The sequence below is a fragment of the Xiphophorus hellerii genome, chromosome 5 (genome assembly GCF_003331165.1).
Source record: "Xiphophorus hellerii strain 12219 chromosome 5, Xiphophorus_hellerii-4.1, whole genome shotgun sequence".
NCBI lineage: Eukaryota > Metazoa > Chordata > Actinopteri > Cyprinodontiformes > Poeciliidae > Xiphophorus > Xiphophorus hellerii.
In genome coordinates this window covers 1,791,438-1,812,694 of record NC_045676.1, presented here as the reverse complement: position 1 = coordinate 1,812,694, position 21,257 = coordinate 1,791,438, and the positions used below count along the sequence as shown (strand labels likewise).

Here is a 21,257-nt window from a genome sequence, read left to right as displayed (position 1 = left end):
ACTATGAGTTTGTGATTTCCTTCATCACTTCAATTTTAAACTCTAATAGATTTTTTTTTCTGTAACACTTGCTAGTGTGATACATTTCAGTAAATGTTCCTCATTTGTACACGTACTTCTTAAGAATATGTGACAGACAGTAAACAGGCCTACTCAAATTTAACTTTTATCTTTCCGCAGTTAAAGAATTTGTCCAGACTTTTCCAGAATTTGGCCCGGCATCATTGTGAATGATTTTGTTCAGGTTTTTTTTTTCTCGCTGTTGAATCAACACTGATCTTCCCACTGCTTCATATTTTCTCCAAAATAGTAAATCCTGGTTTAAATACATTCGAAACTCTTTTTTTTTTTCTGTAACACTTGCTAGTGTGAAACATGTTAGTAAAAGTTCCTCATCTGTAAATTTATTTCTGAACAATATCTGACAGGGACTAAACAGGCCTCGGTGAGGTTCCCTTGGATTTCTATTGATTTATTGAATGTGTAAATATTTATCAAACTGAATGGTCATTCAGGTTTTATATAGTTTTTTTTTCTTTTGGTGTTTGTTGCACAAATTTAAATATATGCTGGCTATCAGCAAAAAATTCAATCAGTGAATTTGTGTTTTTTCTTAAATACTCCCTCTCACAGAGACTTACTTACATCTTCTGACAACTAGCCCCACTTATAATAACATTGACTAAGTTTGTTATTGGTACATTTTACCTAAAAATAAAAATTAAACATACTCACTACACAACCATGCTCCAAGAGTTGCTCATAACATGGTGAATTGTTTTGTTACCTTTAAAATGATCCGAAGCTTTTGTTCCTTGGTCCTAATGATGATGTTCACTAATGTTCTCTAACAGACAGTTCAACACCTCTTGTAATTGATAAGCTTATAAATGATCAATGCGAAGCATCAGTATGCGCTAAAGAAGATCATATCAGTCAGATTAAGTAAAATATCATTATACTCAAAGCAATCAAAATTGTATTTCTCTGAAAGGTCATTTTTCCTTTTCAGAGAGTTTAGACTGTATGAAAGGAATCAGTGAAATATACTATGAAATATTTTATCTGCTGCATCCCCATAATAAAACTTCAATTGTGAATTGAATGATTACATTGTATCTAGACACAAAAGAATCAACCGTTAATTAGTAATCATACTGACTAACAAGATCTGATCAAACAACAAACTTGACTACCTCAAGGGATTTCTCACATTGGAGAATAAACTGTCTGACTTTCTTTAGCCACTAAATTTAACCTTACCAAAGTTTTGCCTTGGAGCAAACAGGTACTGAGTTTGAAGCGGATCAGATGCCTTCAGCCATCTGCTAAAGCTAGACTCCGGCCTTCCTCACTGTAAAATAAAACATTAGACTTAAAAAAAGTTCAAGAGAACATCACTTAATTATCATCGACTTGTTGTTTGTACTCATCTTAAACAAGTGGCAGGAACATTTGGATATATAAAAAAAAGCTTTATAAGTTAATCTATTTAAGTTGAGTCCATGTAACAAGTAAAATAAAATAAAAAGTGAACCATTTGACAGTAATGAGGATTTAGGGTGGTAAAAGTTGAACATTTTAACATGCCCAGACACTACGCCATTTCTGCTCAAGCAAACCAAAAGGTTTTGAACAGAACAACCATGTCAAATAATGAGACCGTGAATCTTTAATCTATGTAGCAAATATATTGCTGCTGCTGCTGTAAGCAGAAAATAAAAAAAGTTTTACGGAGAATAATATTTTGGATGAGTTTAAGAATATTGTTTGCCAAAATCACACGGTGTAACTACACCTGTCTTTTATATGTAGCAGTAATTGAATCTTTTTGAGGCAATTGGTTGCATAAATTAAAGTAAATACGGTCTATTTTCCTGCTCCACATACTTAGCTAGCAATTTGCCAGTTAGCTTCCCAGTCTGAACTTCTGGGCAATGTCTTGATTCAGTCAAATTTTCTATCTTGTATCTCCTGAACTCTGATATTTTGCTTGCTGGTCTTCATCGTGCTCTGAATGCAGTATCGGGTTTCTCTTACTTTAACCCGCCCAACTTACACCTGATTGGCATGTTAGCCTTTTGATTCCCTCCCAGCGAGGCGGTGCTTCACAAAGCAAACTGTTTGTCAAACTGTTGATCTGCCTGATGGCTGTTTTAGAAGATATGGTGACTGAGGTTTAGACAGTACTAGCCAGCTCATGCAGCTTGTTTTTACTAGATGGCTGTCCTAAAAGTACATATCTTTAAAATATGAATAAATACGTACAATTCCATAATTATTCGATCCAACGGTTATAGAAGTTTTGTAATAATGCAATTCAGGTATTTTACATTTTCTGGACTAAAGGAGGATTTCAGTTCAACACCTGTGGTTTCTTAATGTAAGTGTTTCTGCTACTGGACAAGAAACAGGGTTAAAAGAGGATTTAGAAAGCAAAATACAAAGATAATAGTTGTTTTTACCGAGAGCAAGGCTGTGACTAGTTATCAGGACAGCATGAGACCTGTAAAACTGTTGGGCATCTGCTCCAACAATTTATTAATCTTTAGGAAATATTTTTTGGACACAGCCATCCGCAGGAGCAAGATGAAGCAAGAACATCACAACATCAGATGTATTTTTTCATCCTTATATCCGTGATTTAAAACTATTTTTAATTTTGTGTCATCATTGTTCCCCTTTTCAAAGAGTCAATTATATTTTCACCCATGGAAAAGTGTCATGTGTTTATTATGAGTAGGATTAACCAAGCTGAAGGAAAACAAAGAAAAAGGAGAAATAAATATTCATTGATACAGAACCGAATCAGCAAATATGAACTTATGAAACTATTGAAACCTTCAAGAATTTTATGTTGTGTAAGATATTTAAGAAACTAATACTGAATCTGTGTTCATGAATTTCTTTATTTGGTTGTTATCTCTAAAATACGTTTACCTTTTGTTTTGTTGAACACCAGACATCTCATCTCTTTCCCACAGTTTTTTTTTCCACTTAGTTCCACTACTGCAGTGGATTTTATAGTCAGTGTTTAAAGCCAGCACAGAGTCTGAAGCGATGGAGGAAATTTACGTCAATATGGAACCTGTTGGACAAACTGCATCTAATCACACAGGTAAGAACGAAGTTACAGAGAAATTTAGCATGTATTGAATTCAATTTTGCTAAGGTTGAGGTTTTTGTTAAGGTTCGAACAGCTCCAAAGAGAGGCTCTGCCTCCGTGCGGCTGTCTGTTTGGGAATCCTGAATGTTTTACTTTTGGCTGAACTCATCGCCCTCAGTGTACACAGTGAGTCTTGTTCTAGTCATCTTAAAGATGTAAAAAGAGTAGATTTTACGTTTCTGTTATATTAAAAAAAAAAAGTCATTGTTCCCCTTCTAAAATCAAACTGATCAAATAGCAAAGGTTTAAAACAGAATAAAACTTGGTGACTCAAAGTTTTGCAGAGAGGTGAAACATTACATTAAGTTACATGAGTTTGATTCATTTTCAGCAATGGTTGCATTTGTAGCCATTTAGGTTAGCGTGTCTTTAATATCTTCTCTTTTTCAAACTATTTACCCAACGATTCATTGTTCAGTGTTACCTCAGTTTAAATTCTACAGGCATAACCAAAATCATCAAACTATTTTATAAGTCTTAAGTGAAAACACGGTCTTGCCACTTCTTTTTGCAAACATGTTTGTTAATTTTTTTCTGCAGCTCATCACATGACAGCAGATTTTTCTGACATCAGCAACATTCTGACCGAGCAGAACAGCAACAGCAAATTTCCCTCCATGAACGCTAACTTCACTGAAACGGCTCCACGAGCTGAAGACACTTTAAGGTTTGTCAAAAACTTTAAAAAATTTGGATCTCGTTAAAAATTGAATTCTACTCTGAATTCTAGAGTATAACTAATAACTTTCCTTTTTGGTCTAAATGAATATAATGTAAATGAACAACTTTTATTTTAATTTATTAAGTGCTCTATCATTTGCGTGTGCTGAAAAACAACAATGTAAAACAAACTAAACTTTGTTTGTTTTCTCCTTAAAGGGAAATTGTGTCCTACAGAACGAACAAACATCAGTTGTTCCTGTTCATCCAAGGGCTGCAGAAGAAGAGAAGAACAGATCCACTAGTGATGGATGATTAGGATCTGTGTTCACTGTGATATTATTCACCAACAATAATGTAGCTTATTAGTACGTTGTTACATAAAATCCTAAAGATAAAATGTTCACTTCCAACTGTTGTGACCTGTATCTAATAACACAACTATTTTATCGCCTATACTCTGTGTTTTTCTTTCTTGTTAAAACTCTGACATGATAAACAAATGTTTTTTTTTTGTTTGTTTGCTTTTTTTTTTTGTATTTTTGCGGAGGATCGGTTGATGCGCTCTGATTGTGTATTAATGTGACTTTTACTACGAAACTTTATGGAGTTCCATTTGTGCCCGGTAATAGCGGATTAAGTTCTATCTTGGTAGAATTATATTTCTACATTTCCAATTATTTACTATCATTTGTAATAAAGTGATGCCAACACCACTGATTCAACAGTGAGGAGTTTGTTCAAGTCATCTTAAAGATGGAAAGAGTCAATGTTGTGCTGATTCTGAGTAACTGAATGACTTTTTATTCATTTCAGAGTTCAATCAGCGAGGTTATTCATTTTGTGATGGTCCTAGTCTATGAAAGAAAGAAACAAAGAAAGAAAGCAGCAAATGTACATGTTGGTTCCCCTGAAAATATGGATAAATTCAGTCATTGTAGGGTTAAAGTAATTTGAAGAGGGAGAAGCGTATAAACAAGTCAAGTCAATGACGAGTCAATGACTTGATGCAATCTGCATTTTTAACTCGGTTAACTTAACTTTTTGTTTTTTTTACTGACTTTAATACATTTAAATCGCTACGTTGATGATAAGTAGAATGGAAATGACTTTTTTTTGTAAATGGTCTTGTAAATTAGCGTTTTAAAAATCAACTGAATTGAATTAAGAAATTTGACCATCCGATTGGACTGAAGAGAAATGATGAGCAATGTTTTATGGGTGGATGAAAGCAAAGATTGGTATTTTTAATTTTTAATTTTTTTTGTAACATCAAAAGTTCATTTTTGAGGAAAACAGAAAATCCAGCTTATTATAGTTTACTGGGACTAACAACCCCCGGACAAATTTGGAAAAAAATTCAGCTAAAGTGGGTGGTGCTTTAAGGAACAATGAGACAGAGCCTAGTGTGGGGATAGATGGTGAGGGGATAAGCAAGGCTGTAGTAAGCGCCGTTACCAATTTGGTACTTTGTGGTTATAGTTTTCTCCAAGTTGCGTTTGAAGAAATTATGAACATGGGCAAAACTGAGAAACTCTATCAATCAACCAACTGGACGTTGAAATATGTCACCGGAGATTTGTTCTCCTGTTCACACGATGAATCCTTGGCCCACTGCATCAGTGAAGACTGTCGCATGGGAGCAGGCATAGCGGTGATGTTCAAGAAGAAGTTTGGTCGAGTCTCAGAGTTAAAGGAGCAGAGTGAGTCAGACTAGTTACTAAAATCTTTGTTTTGGAAAAAATGTTTTATGCTTTTGCAGTTCATTCAAATGTATGATTTCAACAGCAAGTGCTAAATCATATCCTGTTTTGTATTTTTTTTGTATGTCCTAATAGAGAAGCTTCCGGGGCAGTGTGCTGTCCTGACACATGATCAACGTTTCATCTACTATCTGGTAAACATACCACAATTATACTGCATAGGACCAAACCTGTTAAGACAACAGGCAACGGTAAATAGGAAAATGCAATTTGAAATTTTTATAAATTTCTTAGTTTGCCTCAAAAATGAACTTTTGATGTTACAAAAAAAATTAAAAATTAAAAATACCAATCTTTGCTTTCATCCACCCATAAAACATTGCTCATCATTTCTCTTCAGTCCAATCGGATGGTCAAATTTCTTAATTCAATTCAGTTGATTTTTAAAACGCTAATTTACAAGACCATTTACAAAAAAAAGTCATTTCCATTCTACTTATCATCAACGTAGCGATTTAAATGTATTAAAGTCAGTAAAAAAAACAAAAAGTTAAGTTAACCGAGTTAAAAATGCAGATTGCATCAAGTCATTGACTCGTCATTGACTTGACTTGTTTATACGCTTCTCCCTCTTCAAATTACTTTAACCCTACAATGACTGAATTTATCCATATTTTCAGGGGAACCAACATGTACATTTGCTGCTTTCTTTCTTTGTTTCTTTCTTTCATAGACTAGGACCATCACAAAATGAATAACCTCGCTGATTGAACTCTGAAATGAATAAAAAGTCATTCAGTTACTCAGAATCAGCACAACATTGACTCTTTCCATCTTTAAGATGACTTGAACAAACTCCTCACTGTTGAATCAGTGGTGTTGGCATCACTTTATTACAAATGATAGTAAATAATTGGAAATGTAGAAATATAATTCTACCAAGATAGAACTTAATCCGCTATTACCGGGCACAAATGGAACTCCATAAAGTTTCGTAGTAAAAGTCACATTAATACACAATCAGAGCGCATCAACCGATCCTCCGCAAAAATACAAAAAAAAAAAGCAAACAAACAAAAAAAAAACATTTGTTTATCATGTCAGAGTTTTAACAAGAAAGAAAAACACAGAGTATAGGCGATAAAATAGTTGTGTTATTAGATACAGGTCACAACAGTTGGAAGTGAACATTTTATCTTTAGGATTTTATGTAACAACGTACTAATAAGCTACATTATTGTTGGTGAATAATATCACAGTGAACACAGATCCTAATCATCCATCACTAGTGGATCTGTTCTTCTCTTCTTCTGCAGCCCTTGGATGAACAGGAACAACTGATGTTTGTTCGTTCTGTAGGACACAATTTCCCTTTAAGGAGAAAACAAACAAAGTTTAGTTTGTTTTACATTGTTGTTTTTCAGCACACGCAAATGATAGAGCACTTAATAAATTAAAATAAAAGTTGTTCATTTACATTATATTCATTTAGACCAAAAAGGAAAGTTATTAGTTATACTCTAGAATTCAGAGTAGAATTCAATTTTTAACGAGATCCAAATTTTTTAAAGTTTTTGACAAACCTTAAAGTGTCTTCAGCTCGTGGAGCCGTTTCAGTGAAGTTAGCGTTCATGGAGGGAAATTTGCTGTTGCTGTTCTGCTCGGTCAGAATGTTGCTGATGTCAGAAAAATCTGCTGTCATGTGATGAGCTGCAGAAAAAAATTAACAAACATGTTTGCAAAAAGAAGTGGCAAGACCGTGTTTTCACTTAAGACTTATAAAATAGTTTGATGATTTTGGTTATGCCTGTAGAATTTAAACTGAGGTAACACTGAACAATGAATCGTTGGGTAAATAGTTTGAAAAAGAGAAGATATTAAAGACACGCTAACCTAAATGGCTACAAATGCAACCATTGCTGAAAATGAATCAAACTCATGTAACTTAATGTAATGTTTCACCTCTCTGCAAAACTTTGAGTCACCAAGTTTTATTCTGTTTTAAACCTTTGCTATTTGATCAGTTTGATTTTAGAAGGGGAACAATGACTTTTTTTTTTTAATATAACAGAAACGTAAAATCTACTCTTTTTACATCTTTAAGATGACTAGAACAAGACTCACTGTGTACACTGAGGGCGATGAGTTCAGCCAAAAGTAAAACATTCAGGATTCCCAAACAGACAGCCGCACGGAGGCAGAGCCTCTCTTTGGAGCTGTTCGAACCTTAACAAAAACCTCAACCTTAGCAAAATTGAATTCAATACATGCTAAATTTCTCTGTAACTTCGTTCTTACCTGTGTGATTAGATGCAGTTTGTCCAACAGGTTCCATATTGACGTAAATTTCCTCCATCGCTTCAGACTCTGTGCTGGCTTTAAACACTGACTATAAAATCCACTGCAGTAGTGGAACTAAGTGGAAAAAAAAACTGTGGGAAAGAGATGAGATGTCTGGTGTTCAACAAAACAAAAGGTAAACGTATTTTAGAGATAACAACCAAATAAAGAAATTCATGAACACAGATTCAGTATTAGTTTCTTAAATATCTTACACAACATAAAATTCTTGAAGGTTTCAATAGTTTCATAAGTTCATATTTGCTGATTCGGTTCTGTATCAATGAATATTTATTTCTCCTTTTTCTTTGTTTTCCTTCAGCTTGGTTAATCCTACTCATAATAAACACATGACACTTTTCCATGGGTGAAAATATAATTGACTCTTTGAAAAGGGGAACAATGATGACACAAAATTAAAAATAGTTTTAAATCACGGATATAAGGATGAAAAAATACATCTGATGTTGTGATGTTCTTGCTTCATCTTGCTCCTGCGGATGGCTGTGTCCAAAAAATATTTCCTAAAGATTAATAAATTGTTGGAGCAGATGCCCAACAGTTTTACAGGTCTCATGCTGTCCTGATAACTAGTCACAGCCTTGCTCTCGGTAAAAACAACTATTATCTTTGTATTTTGCTTTCTAAATCCTCTTTTAACCCTGTTTCTTGTCCAGTAGCAGAAACACTTACATTAAGAAACCACAGGTGTTGAACTGAAATCCTCCTTTAGTCCAGAAAATGTAAAATACCTGAATTGCATTATTACAAAACTTCTATAACCGTTGGATCGAATAATTATGGAATTGTACGTATTTATTCATATTTTAAAGATATGTACTTTTAGGACAGCCATCTAGTAAAAACAAGCTGCATGAGCTGGCTAGTACTGTCTAAACCTCAGTCACCATATCTTCTAAAACAGCCATCAGGCAGATCAACAGTTTGACAAACAGTTTGCTTTGTGAAGCACCGCCTCGCTGGGAGGGAATCAAAAGGCTAACATGCCAATCAGGTGTAAGTTGGGCGGGTTAAAGTAAGAGAAACCCGATACTGCATTCAGAGCACGATGAAGACCAGCAAGCAAAATATCAGAGTTCAGGAGATACAAGATAGAAAATTTGACTGAATCAAGACATTGCCCAGAAGTTCAGACTGGGAAGCTAACTGGCAAATTGCTAGCTAAGTATGTGGAGCAGGAAAATAGACCGTATTTACTTTAATTTATGCAACCAATTGCCTCAAAAAGATTCAATTACTGCTACATATAAAAGACAGGTGTAGTTACACCGTGTGATTTTGGCAAACAATATTCTTAAACTCATCCAAAATATTATTCTCCGTAAAACTTTTTTTATTTTCTGCTTACAGCAGCAGCAGCAATATATTTGCTACATAGATTAAAGATTCACGGTCTCATTATTTGACATGGTTGTTCTGTTCAAAACCTTTTGGTTTGCTTGAGCAGAAATGGCGTAGTGTCTGGGCATGTTAAAATGTTCAACTTTTACCACCCTAAATCCTCATTACTGTCAAATGGTTCACTTTTTATTTTATTTTACTTGTTACATGGACTCAACTTAAATAGATTAACTTATAAAGCTTTTTTTTATATATCCAAATGTTCCTGCCACTTGTTTAAGATGAGTACAAACAACAAGTCGATGATAATTAAGTGATGTTCTCTTGAACTTTTTTTAAGTCTAATGTTTTATTTTACAGTGAGGAAGGCCGGAGTCTAGCTTTAGCAGATGGCTGAAGGCATCTGATCCGCTTCAAACTCAGTACCTGTTTGCTCCAAGGCAAAACTTTGGTAAGGTTAAATTTAGTGGCTAAAGAAAGTCAGACAGTTTATTCTCCAATGTGAGAAATCCCTTGAGGTAGTCAAGTTTGTTGTTTGATCAGATCTTGTTAGTCAGTATGATTACTAATTAACGGTTGATTCTTTTGTGTCTAGATACAATGTAATCATTCAATTCACAATTGAAGTTTTATTATGGGGATGCAGCAGATAAAATATTTCATAGTATATTTCACTGATTCCTTTCATACAGTCTAAACTCTCTGAAAAGGAAAAATGACCTTTCAGAGAAATACAATTTTGATTGCTTTGAGTATAATGATATTTTACTTAATCTGACTGATATGATCTTCTTTAGCGCATACTGATGCTTCGCATTGATCATTTATAAGCTTATCAATTACAAGAGGTGTTGAACTGTCTGTTAGAGAACATTAGTGAACATCATCATTAGGACCAAGGAACAAAAGCTTCGGATCATTTTAAAGGTAACAAAACAATTCACCATGTTATGAGCAACTCTTGGAGCATGGTTGTGTAGTGAGTATGTTTAATTTTTATTTTTAGGTAAAATGTACCAATAACAAACTTAGTCAATGTTATTATAAGTGGGGCTAGTTGTCAGAAGATGTAAGTAAGTCTCTGTGAGAGGGAGTATTTAAGAAAAAACACAAATTCACTGATTGAATTTTTTGCTGATAGCCAGCATATATTTAAATTTGTGCAACAAACACCAAAAGAAAAAAAAACTATATAAAACCTGAATGACCATTCAGTTTGATAAATATTTACACATTCAATAAATCAATAGAAATCCAAGGGAACCTCACCGAGGCCTGTTTAGTCCCTGTCAGATATTGTTCAGAAATAAATTTACAGATGAGGAACTTTTACTAACATGTTTCACACTAGCAAGTGTTACAGAAAAAAAAAAAGAGTTTCGAATGTATTTAAACCAGGATTTACTATTTTGGAGAAAATATGAAGCAGTGGGAAGATCAGTGTTGATTCAACAGCGAGAAAAAAAAAACCTGAACAAAATCATTCACAATGATGCCGGGCCAAATTCTGGAAAAGTCTGGACAAATTCTTTAACTGCGGAAAGATAAAAGTTAAATTTGAGTAGGCCTGTTTACTGTCTGTCACATATTCTTAAGAAGTACGTGTACAAATGAGGAACATTTACTGAAATGTATCACACTAGCAAGTGTTACAGAAAAAAAAATCTATTAGAGTTTAAAATTGAAGTGATGAAGGAAATCACAAACTCATAGTCAACACTGACTAATTGTGCTACCATAAATAATGCAGTAAAATAGTTAAACTGTAGGTTTTCTTTAGGGACTTTTGTTTCTATATGTCTTTATATACCCACACACACACACCCACACGCACACGAATGACTTGGTGAGCAGCACTGTCATGGGGCCTCCCACCCCCCACCCACCAAAAAGTCACGAGAATGAATCCTGTGCTGGCCTTTACACCATATCAATCAACCCCCGATAGAGACCCAATTGAGATGATCGGAAATATAGAGAGCCACACGTGTCACGCATGATGACCGGAGGTCATGAGGGTCTTCCTGATGGCTGGGACCTGTCCCGCTTCAGGCAGTATATCAGAAAGACCTTCCGTTTAAAAAAACGGATGTAGTTACAACATCCAAATCTATTTGAATATACTATATTGTATGTTACTATTGGTTTTCTAACACTGAACCCTCTTGTCTCTGCTTCTATTGGCTAATTCAAACTCATAGAGGCCAGAAGGAGTTCACCTTAAACAATGTATGGCGTTGAGACATCCTGAGGGACATGTGTGTCCAGTATTCTGCCCGGACACACGCACAAACACGGACGGGTTGGTGAGCAAAACCGGAGTTAATTACAACATTCTATTTAAATATATTATATCGTATATTATTCTTGATTATTTAAGACTTATTGTTCTTTTATACTTTAATTGTATTACTCATAAAACTCGGAGCCTGTCTCTGTTTCTATTGGTTGAATTGAAATTAGCGGGAATATAGTGTAACACGTGTTAAGCATGCTGAGGTCATGAGACCGGATGGGGCATCACGTGACCGGATGGGGGGAGGGGAATCATGTGACCGGATAGGGGGAGGGGCATCATGTGACCGGAAATTAAAATCAATTAGTCACGGGTCATTAATCACTCATCAATCAAACTCCGATTAAAATTTGACAGAAGGTGTCCTATATTACTCTTAAACTGTAGGTTTTCTTTAGGGACTTTTGTTTCTATATGTCTTTATATACCCACACACACACACCCACACGCACACGAATGACTTGGTGAGCAGCACTGTCATGGGGCCTCCCACCCCCCACCCACCAAAAAGTCACGAGAATGAATCCTGTGCTGGCCTTTACACCATATCAATCAACCCCCGATAGAGACCCAATTGAGATGATCGGAAATATAGAGAGCCACACGTGTCACGCATGATGACCGGAGGTCATGAGGGTCTTCCTGATGGCTGGGACCTGTCCCGCTTCAGGCAGTATATCAGAAAGACCTTCCGTTTAAAAAAACGGATGTAGTTACAACATCCAAATCTATTTGAATATACTATATTGTATGTTACTATTGGTTTTCTAACACTGAACCCTCTTGTCTCTGCTTCTATTGGCTAATTCAAACTCATAGAGGCCAGAAGGAGTTCACCTTAAACAATGTATGGCGTTGAGACATCCTGAGGGACATGTGTGTCCAGTATTCTGCCCGGACACACGCACAAACACGGACGGGTTGGTGAGCAAAACCGGAGTTAATTACAACATTCTATTTAAATATATTATATCGTATATTATTCTTGATTATTTAAGACTTATTGTTCTTTTATACTTTAATTGTATTACTCATAAAACTCGGAGCCTGTCTCTGTTTCTATTGGTTGAATTGAAATTAGCGGGAATATAGTGTAACACGTGTTAAGCATGCTGAGGTCATGAGACCGGATGGGGCATCACGTGACCGGATGGGGGGAGGGGAATCATGTGACCGGATAGGGGGAGGGGCATCATGTGACCGGAAATTAAAATCAATTAGTCACGGGTCATTAATCACTCATCAATCAAACTCCGATTAAAATTTGACAGAAGGTGTCCTATATTACTCTCTAACAGTTCAAAGGTCAGGTCTTTTAGAAACAGTCTCTGTGATCTGAAACCAGACTTTCCATCCATGCTGTTGGCTCTCAAATAGACTGAAGGAATCAAAAATACTTTCTGTAAAATCTTTGAAAGAATGAGTATTTTAGATAATGGTCTATAGTTAGAAAACACTCCTGGGTCAATACCTTCTTTTTCTTTCCGAGAGTGGCTGCTGGTGCACAGCCTGATGAAAGGGAGCAGATTTACAATGGTTGGATCCATAGTGTGAAAAATGTCCTTAAACAGACGAGAGGGAATAATGTCCATGGGTGAGTTAGAAAGCCTCATTAGATGAACAATGTGCTTCAAAGAAAAAAGTGTCAACGGCTCAAAGTTTCCAAGGCAGCAGAAGCATGAAGGGGATCCAGAGAGGATGTGAGGCACCCTGGACCGGAGTCAGCCTCACCGCTGAGATTTCATCCATAAAATACTTCTGAAACCTTTCACACAGAGCAAGAGATCCAGCAAGATAAGTAGCATAACAGGCATTAAAGAATGCGCTACGATATTAAACTGTTGGTCTTAGGCTGTTGATTAAAACCACTTTTGATTAATAAGCGATTTTACATGCTTTAGTAACGTTTAGGTATTTTTGAACAGTATCTGATTTCTATCTCCTCTCTGTGCGTCTCCTCTGACGTCAGAGAGGGAGTATTTTCACTCAGTCTGAGCTGAGGGGGGAATTCAAGAATTTGGTCTTCAGTGGATAAGCAGAGTTCAAGATATCAAGTACATGTAGAATTAAGGAGATCTGTGAGTTCCTTCACCCTGAATAGAGTTAAAATGTGAGTTACTGGACACACTTTGTGGTTGCAAGATCCATAGCATTCCCTCCTCCTAGACATCCCAGTTGTAAACAATAGAAGCAAATGATCAGAGAATAGAGTTTGTCTGACTTTCACAGTGCAGATGTTTACCTCGTAGGACGACACCAGATTTAGAAGAGTCGTCTCTGACAGGTGGCACCTGTTAATAAGCCGAATGTGTAGAGGGGTAAAAATAAGTATAAAAAATAGGTACCCCAACATTATTTTTCTATCCTTAATCTTTCTTTGTTATAACTTCCTTATTGTTTAGTTATTCAGTGCGATTCCACATATAACCGCGAGGGGCGCCTGTCGCATTGGTAGCATAGAGAAGGTTGGGCATACAGAAGAAGAATAAACCTTCCTGTTAGATGCTAAAGGAGGCCTGGTGTGTGTCTGATCTTTTCTGAATCACAGGTCAGTAAAAATGTGTTTTGATGCATATGTATTGGTGACCTATAAGAGTTGAAGAAGTTGTTGTCAACTTGTGAGTCACTTTATGCAGTTTGTGATTGGTATTGTGGAGAAAAGGGGACATAGTTGTGGAGGCTACTTAATGCTAACACCTCTAGCGGTCTTTCTGCATGTGTGCTAAGCTAGTTGAGAAACAGCTGAAGGACCCCTGAATTCACTTTGAACTTATTGTATTTTGCACATTTGGAAACAGTTCTCACACAAAAGACTTTATTTTTGGTCCTTTGTGTGGTTTTTGGTTATTTGTAAAATGGACATTTCTTTATGAGTTATAGAGCTTTGGATCTGACGTCACCGCGTGTGACGTTTACGTCTCGCGCAGTCGCTCGGCGCCATCTTATGAGGCCAAAGACCAAACTTTATTCCTTCGTTTTCATTGTGTTACCGACCGCATCGAAGTTGTTTTCCAGTTGGATATTTAATTTTCGCGCTCCGCGGAGTAAGGGGCGTTTAGCTCAAGGTTGAACCGATTTATGAACGCTAATTCCGGCCAGCTGTTCTCTACCGCAACCGGAGGTTCGGGACCTTTAGTTTCCGAACCAAACACTCCTGTAAATAAATGCCTTGTGACCAACTGATACAAAAAAGTGATAATTCATGCTATTACACGAGACACACTATCTTCTATTAAAATTTTAAGTCATATTCAATATTTTAAATAATTTTAATATTAAATGTTTTCTTCAGTAGCTTTCAAATCGTGTGCCCCATTAACTCAAAATCAGTGTGAAATTGTTCTTTTAGACTGTATAGATGAAGCACACTCATCTTTATTACATTTTGACCCATTTTTAATTTTTTAATTTTATATTTAAAAAAATGTTTAAAATTTTTTTTTCAGAAAATATATTATATCAGATGATCATCACATTTGTTACCTGTAATGCTCAATTACATAAAATTCTAGGACAGGATCAATTTCATTACATGTTCACTTCTTACCTGAAATATGTTAAATACAACAAATATTTACTTAAAGTGAGATCTTTTCATGACATTTACTTGTCACCTTTATTGTTTACTCTGAAATGTTTAATTACACATTAAATGTTTAAAGATGGGCTCTTTCATCTGGTTTGCTTGTTTACATTAAATGTTTACTGCAAAATGTCTTTTTATATAATTGTTTACTTTAATCACATAAAATGTTTATTTAAAAATATAATCTTTTATTACATGTATGTTTATTACCTGAAATATTTTAAATATCAAATTTTTACTTAAAATGTGATTCATTTCATGACCTGTTTACATGCAACTTGAAGAGCTTGAGTCAAACGTATCATGAATGTTTACCACATTAAATTATTACATGACAGAAAACAGTCACTTCCAACTGAACACATATTTCAACACCAATGGTTCCTGTTCCTCTTCAGAGTCTGCAGCCTTGCTGAGCTCCTCTCCTGGGGTTTCCTCCTCAGCCTCTCCAACTTGCTCCTCTTCTACAGCCTCTGTTGCTGTGTTTTCATGATTTACCTCTTCTGGGGTAAATCATGAAAACACAGTCTCTGTAACTTGTTGATCCACTGTGGTTTTGCTGTATCGCCTCTTTAATTGACGCGCATGTCGGTCCGATGTCGTGGCGTTTACCTCACAGTGACCCAGATTCAGTCTGGATTGAGCTAATCCATTTCATACGTCGGTTTGCCTTGAAGAGGAGATATCGGAACACACATCAGTATTAATGCTGTAAATTTGATAACACTAGTAAAATAGTTTACTTCACAATAATGGAATAACCTCGATGTCAACTGACAAAACTCGGACTATGCTACATAAAAAATATAAGCCCGACCTAAACAAGGTTGATCCACTTAAATGTAACGTACGTGACATTTAACATCAACGTAACTGAACATGAGTACACCCGGACAAAATCATAGCAAAACATTATGACACAACACCAACAGAGCGAATTTAGACACTCGCCAGAATGGACATGTCTGGAGCAAACTCGTAGATAACTTGGAATGTTGGAGGATGTAATATCAGGACGTCTCACCGCTGATTCCCAGGATATTCGTCTCCTTTTCGTTAGCTCCGATAACTTAGCCCCCTCGCGTTGTTTACAGACAGTAAAACAGTGTAACGAAATTCCGTTTTCCATCTTTTTACCATTTCGGTTGTGTCATTAGACATTACATCCAATAACGCAGCAAGTTCGAACCATTGCTAAATAATTTTAAGTAACTTAGATTCAAAAATTCAAAATATCTGTGAGACAGTCATTTTGTCGGTTATGTATATGGCCTCACAAAATGGCGCTGATATCCCTACGCCTAGAGCAGTGACTTCACGTTCCAAAGCTCTATGCGTGGCTTTTCTTCTGACACAAAATGGCGTCTCAATATTTCTAGGCTTTTCTTGCTGTCATCTGGCGCTTCATAGAGAATTAGCGTTAGCGTCTTATCATCCAAACAACCACACAGTTCTGCATACGCCAGTTCGTCTTTCCTACCGATCTCCGGGAGCTTCTTGTACGTTAGCTACCGTTGCTAGCTCACTTCCCAGGATAGGATCTTTGAGACTGATGGTTTTTAAGTATGCTAAAAACCTTGCTTCCCAGATGTGGTAGCGGGCTTCGTCTCCGTCAAACCGCGGCGGCAATCCCCTTCCGTGCACTGCCATACTCGGAACTTGCCTGGGCCCATAACTTGTTGGTTCTTCTGCAGCGGATCTCCTATTATTTCCACGGGAATCTCTGGACTCTTTGTCATCATCTGTACCTTGTGAATACATCTTTGCAGAAGTATTAACTTACTTATGAAATACAGTGAACCCTCGCTATTTCGCGGTTCACCTTTCACGGTCTCGCTGCTTCGCGGATTTGCATCGTGCATTGTGTTCTGAATTCTGATTGGCTAAACAGTCTCTCCGCTTCTTCTCTACCTGTGTGTGAAAAACTTTGCGGGTAATATGTACACGTACGTAAAACAGCTTGCCAAATTTGACATAAACGATGGTGGCATGTCGGTTTATAAGAATCTTTTTGCCCAGAAGAAAAAAGAACGACAACAGCTACCGATAACTATGTTCTTCTCTCCAAAAATCACACCTGCACCGCGGGCTTTAGAAGAAAAAACCGCTACACAGCGGAGTCAGGATGCAGCGGCTCAGTCAGAAGAGCAGTGAAATACACGTGAGTCACTGTTTGTCCTACTGTACTTGTTTTTTTTTTTTTCATAATCATTTTTTATTTTCTCCCGTTCTAATCCAATGACTGAGGTCGCGGTGGGGCGGCGCTGATCTCCGCAATTCGGGCACAGGAATCCGCCTTCAGTTCATATTAAAATTATTATTTTACAGTACAGTAGTTATTTGTAAAAAAAAAAGTTTATACAGTACTTTTTATTTGTTAAACAAATGTTTGGGCCTGCAACAAGGTTTTGTTCTTTGGTTTCAATGTATTATGGAGTATTTTATTGTATAATAATTGTAAAAAAATAAAGGTTTCTACTTCGCGGATTTCGCCTATCGAGGGTTCTTTTTTTAACGTAACCCCCGCGAAAAACGAGGGTTCACTGTACATAGGAGACAGGAGACATCATTATCAATTTAACTGGTAGCCACACTGCCCTGCTCTGGCCGAACACACAGAGAAACAAGGAGGCTCCGCCTTTATTGCTTTTATAAGCACGTAAGCTTCCGCTTCACAAAGTAGTGCCAACAAAAATACAACAGTGGCAAACATCGTACTCAACAGTGGAAAAACCCACCTGATGAAAGACACTTTGCGGCCGCATCTGTGCAGAATCGCGGTACCGCGGCTGCGCAAATGATCCATTTTCTGTGTTTTTAAGATCGTTAGTAAGTTTGGTTATTGAAGTAATCTGAAAACAACCCTGCCTGTTTTTACTGCTGCTGTGTGTCAGTCCTGTCTCAGTCGCGCTACAACATGAAGAGCGTTTAGTAACTGGAGGAGTCCTTTTCATCATCAGAGCATCTAAAACATGGAAACTTTCACTTTTCCTCCTTTAAATTAGACATTATTTCTCTGAGCTGCACACAGCTGGTGACACCTAGCAACGGTTGCTAAGCTGACTCAGATTAGCAACTAGACTCAGTTCGTGGAGTGAATCTGGTCTGGTGTTTCAATTATGATTTCATTAAATTATTTTTAAAAAAACTCTTGATTTAAAAAAACAGAACAACATGGCAACGTGTAACAACCTTGACAAACAAACTTGCAGTGCCATCAAGTGGTAAAACTGTGGCACTGCAGGACATTTTCAGATGAAATAACAAATACGCAAGTTTGACATTTTTCAATAGCTATAACTCTGACCCACCAGAGGAGTTTATAGAATCCTGTTCTCTTTTTTTATCAGATCCTAAAACCTGAAATATTTTAGTTGATTTAAGTTTTGTTCAAATAAAAGTATGTTTTATTATTGATGAACTTCCTTGATATTCATTATAATTTATTTCATAAAAATGTGGGCCTTAATTTGATGTCTCATTTATTTGCAGTTTGTTATTTTATATTTAAATTTTATTTTTTATTTATTTCTGTAGCTATTTTGTTGCTAAGTTTTATTAATTGGCCCTTATTTTACGAATATTGATAGAAACCTTAATAAATTGAGCTGGAGGAATCCATCCCCTTAGATACTGAAACGTTTGGATAATAAAGACTTTCCCCCCTCCACCAATCACAGCCGCTCTCTGTGGAAAAACCCGCCTGATGAAAGAGTCCTGCCTCAGTCGCGCTACAACATGAAGAGAATGGAAGCGTTTAGTGACTGGAGGAGTCCTTCTCAGCCTCAGAGCCTCTAAAACATGGAAACTTTCACTTTTCCTATAAATTAGACATTATTTCTCTGAGCTGCACACAGCTGTTGACATACCTAGCAACGGTTGCTAAGCTGACTCAACCTGCGTGGATGGAATCTGGTCTGTTATGACATCACAGAGATATATATGACATCACAGAGTTTTATCACAGATTTCAGGCAGCAATTCTTTCCTTCTGCTACTTTCTTTAAGAGAGACAGCTGGAGTTTGGTGGGAGATTGAGATAGTTTGCGATTTAAACGAAATAGTTATTTAATTGTCCTAGAGTTTGCTTTACATTGCAAATCCAAGAAGCCATGAGCCACAGAAAGAATCCAAAGCCTCATGCATTCACGGTTTTTTCCGGGGACATGATTGCGCCGATGATTGAAGAGTTTTTTTGGTCCATTTCATTAGAACAGACCCTGGATTTGGCCTTGGGGAAGCCTGATTGCGACACCAAGTCCTGCTTGAAGGAGCTGCTTGTAAACTTAGTGGATGAATGCTGTACCTTCATTCTCTGCAATATCCCTAAGCAGGGCATCAGATCCCGAGAGGTGGACACGATCTTGGGCAATGTGCTGCTAACAACATTTGCAGACACCCTTCAGATTACAGGGAAAGTTCATCCCAAGAGCTTTGACTGTTTCAATGAGTTATTCCTTAAATATGTCAAAGAATCATTGAGATCTGCCTGCTCTACGCATGATCCAGAAACTTCTGAGGTCCTACACATTTGTTGGCCGGACGCAATGGATTCAATCCTTCCACATGCACTCCGGCTGATAGAGGAACTGTTGGTATGTCGCTGTAAAGAATATCGTCAGACAGAACGAAAAGCTGCTGAAGACCAGCAACAGAGAAAAGACCACGCAGGTGCTTGCTCTGATGTTGGCCATTTCCAAGCTGAAGAGAAAGACACCACCAAAACTCATACCGACCGCTATGGGAGTAAGCAGTTTAATGTAAACCTGATACCAGACATCCTTGAAAAATTAGACTCTGAGGTGACAACAGACGAGATATATGACAGCAATCCTGTTTCTGAAAACGAGGAATCAGACTTGAAGATGGTGGATGAATTCATTTTGGAGGAACTTTCAAAGATCACTAATATAGATGATTTGATCTCTAATGAGAGGGAATCAGATACAAAGATGGTGGATGAATTCATTTTGGAGGATCTTTCAAAGACCACTAATGTAGATGATTTGATCTCTAATGAGAGGGAATCAAATATAAAGATGGTGGATGAATTTATTTCGGAGGATCTTTCAAATTCCACTAATGCAGATGATTTGATCTCTAATGAGAGGGAACCAGATACAAAGATGGTGGATGAATTCATTTTGGAGGATCTTTCAAAGACCACTAATGTAGATGATTTGATCTCTAATGAGAGGGAACCAGATACAAAGATGGTGGATGAATTCATTTTGGAGGACCTTTCAAATTCCACTAATGTAGATGATTTGATCTCTAATGAGAGGGAACCAGATACAAAGATGGTGGATGAATTTATTTCAGAGGAGTTTTCAGATCCGGCACAGGCAACTCATCTTACGTTTAAGGAAAAGGAGTCAAGTCTAGAAAAGATGGAAGACTTAATCTTTGAGGTGCTGCCAAAGGATAGGGAAGTGAAAAAGTCAATCTCTGACCAACACCATTTAGAGATCCCAGGTAATTCATTGGATGACCTTCCACCAACTGAAAACCAAGAGTCTAGAGATGAAGCTGCTCCTCTTCCCATTGCACAACAGAAGGACAAAGCAGCTGGAGTCAAAATGAAGAAGAACCTTCAAAATTACAGCGAAGAACAAGGCAATAGAGATTTACTGGCACCAGAGGATGAAGAAACGACAGTTCCATCAGTGGAAAACTTAATTTCAGAGGAATCGACCCACTCAAAAGGCAGACAGTTAGTTGATGCGGAGCAGGAGTCGGTGGTTACCACAAAGGTTGCTGAACCGGTGCCAGTCGCAGAGAAGGAGGAGCAGCAGTCATCTATCATGCTGCTTGTCAATGCAGTTCTTATCAAGGCCATAACAAAATCCAGGATATCATGCAAGTACAATCACCTCCAAGACATCGTAGAGAGGTTGTCTGAGAAAATCTGTGCCGAGGTCAAGGTGCAAGATGTAAAGGACATTCAAAGTAGTCTGAACAATCTCAGCAAGGACATACTGAGAGCAGTCACAAAAAAATTAGACTGCTCAAAAAAAGATGTTCTCGTACTGTTGGGTTTAAACAGTTCAATGGTAGATGAGGAATTCATTTCCATTTGCAAAGAGAAAATAGTAAAACCAGCCAAAAAACCCAGCCTCATTAAACGTTTCTGGGCCTCTATAT

General features: G+C 37.0%; 2 long non-coding RNA genes across 2 annotated transcripts; one reads left to right on the top strand and one right to left on the bottom strand.

The window, feature by feature from the left end:
• Positions 1 to 3,244: 3,244 nt before the first annotated feature.
• On the top strand, positions 3,245 to 4,092 carry LOC116720505 (uncharacterized). Its single transcript, XR_004339400.1, has 3 exons — positions 3,245 to 3,292; positions 3,707 to 3,833; positions 4,046 to 4,092. It is a non-coding gene; the product is annotated as an uncharacterized LOC116720505 (long non-coding RNA).
• Positions 4,093 to 6,853: 2,761 nt separating this feature from the next.
• On the bottom strand, positions 6,854 to 7,701 carry LOC116720501 (uncharacterized). Its single transcript, XR_004339398.1, has 3 exons — positions 7,654 to 7,701; positions 7,113 to 7,239; positions 6,854 to 6,900 (listed from the first exon to the last, which is right to left on the bottom strand). It is a non-coding gene; the product is annotated as an uncharacterized LOC116720501 (long non-coding RNA).
• Between the last annotated feature and the right edge of the window lie 13,556 nt (positions 7,702 to 21,257).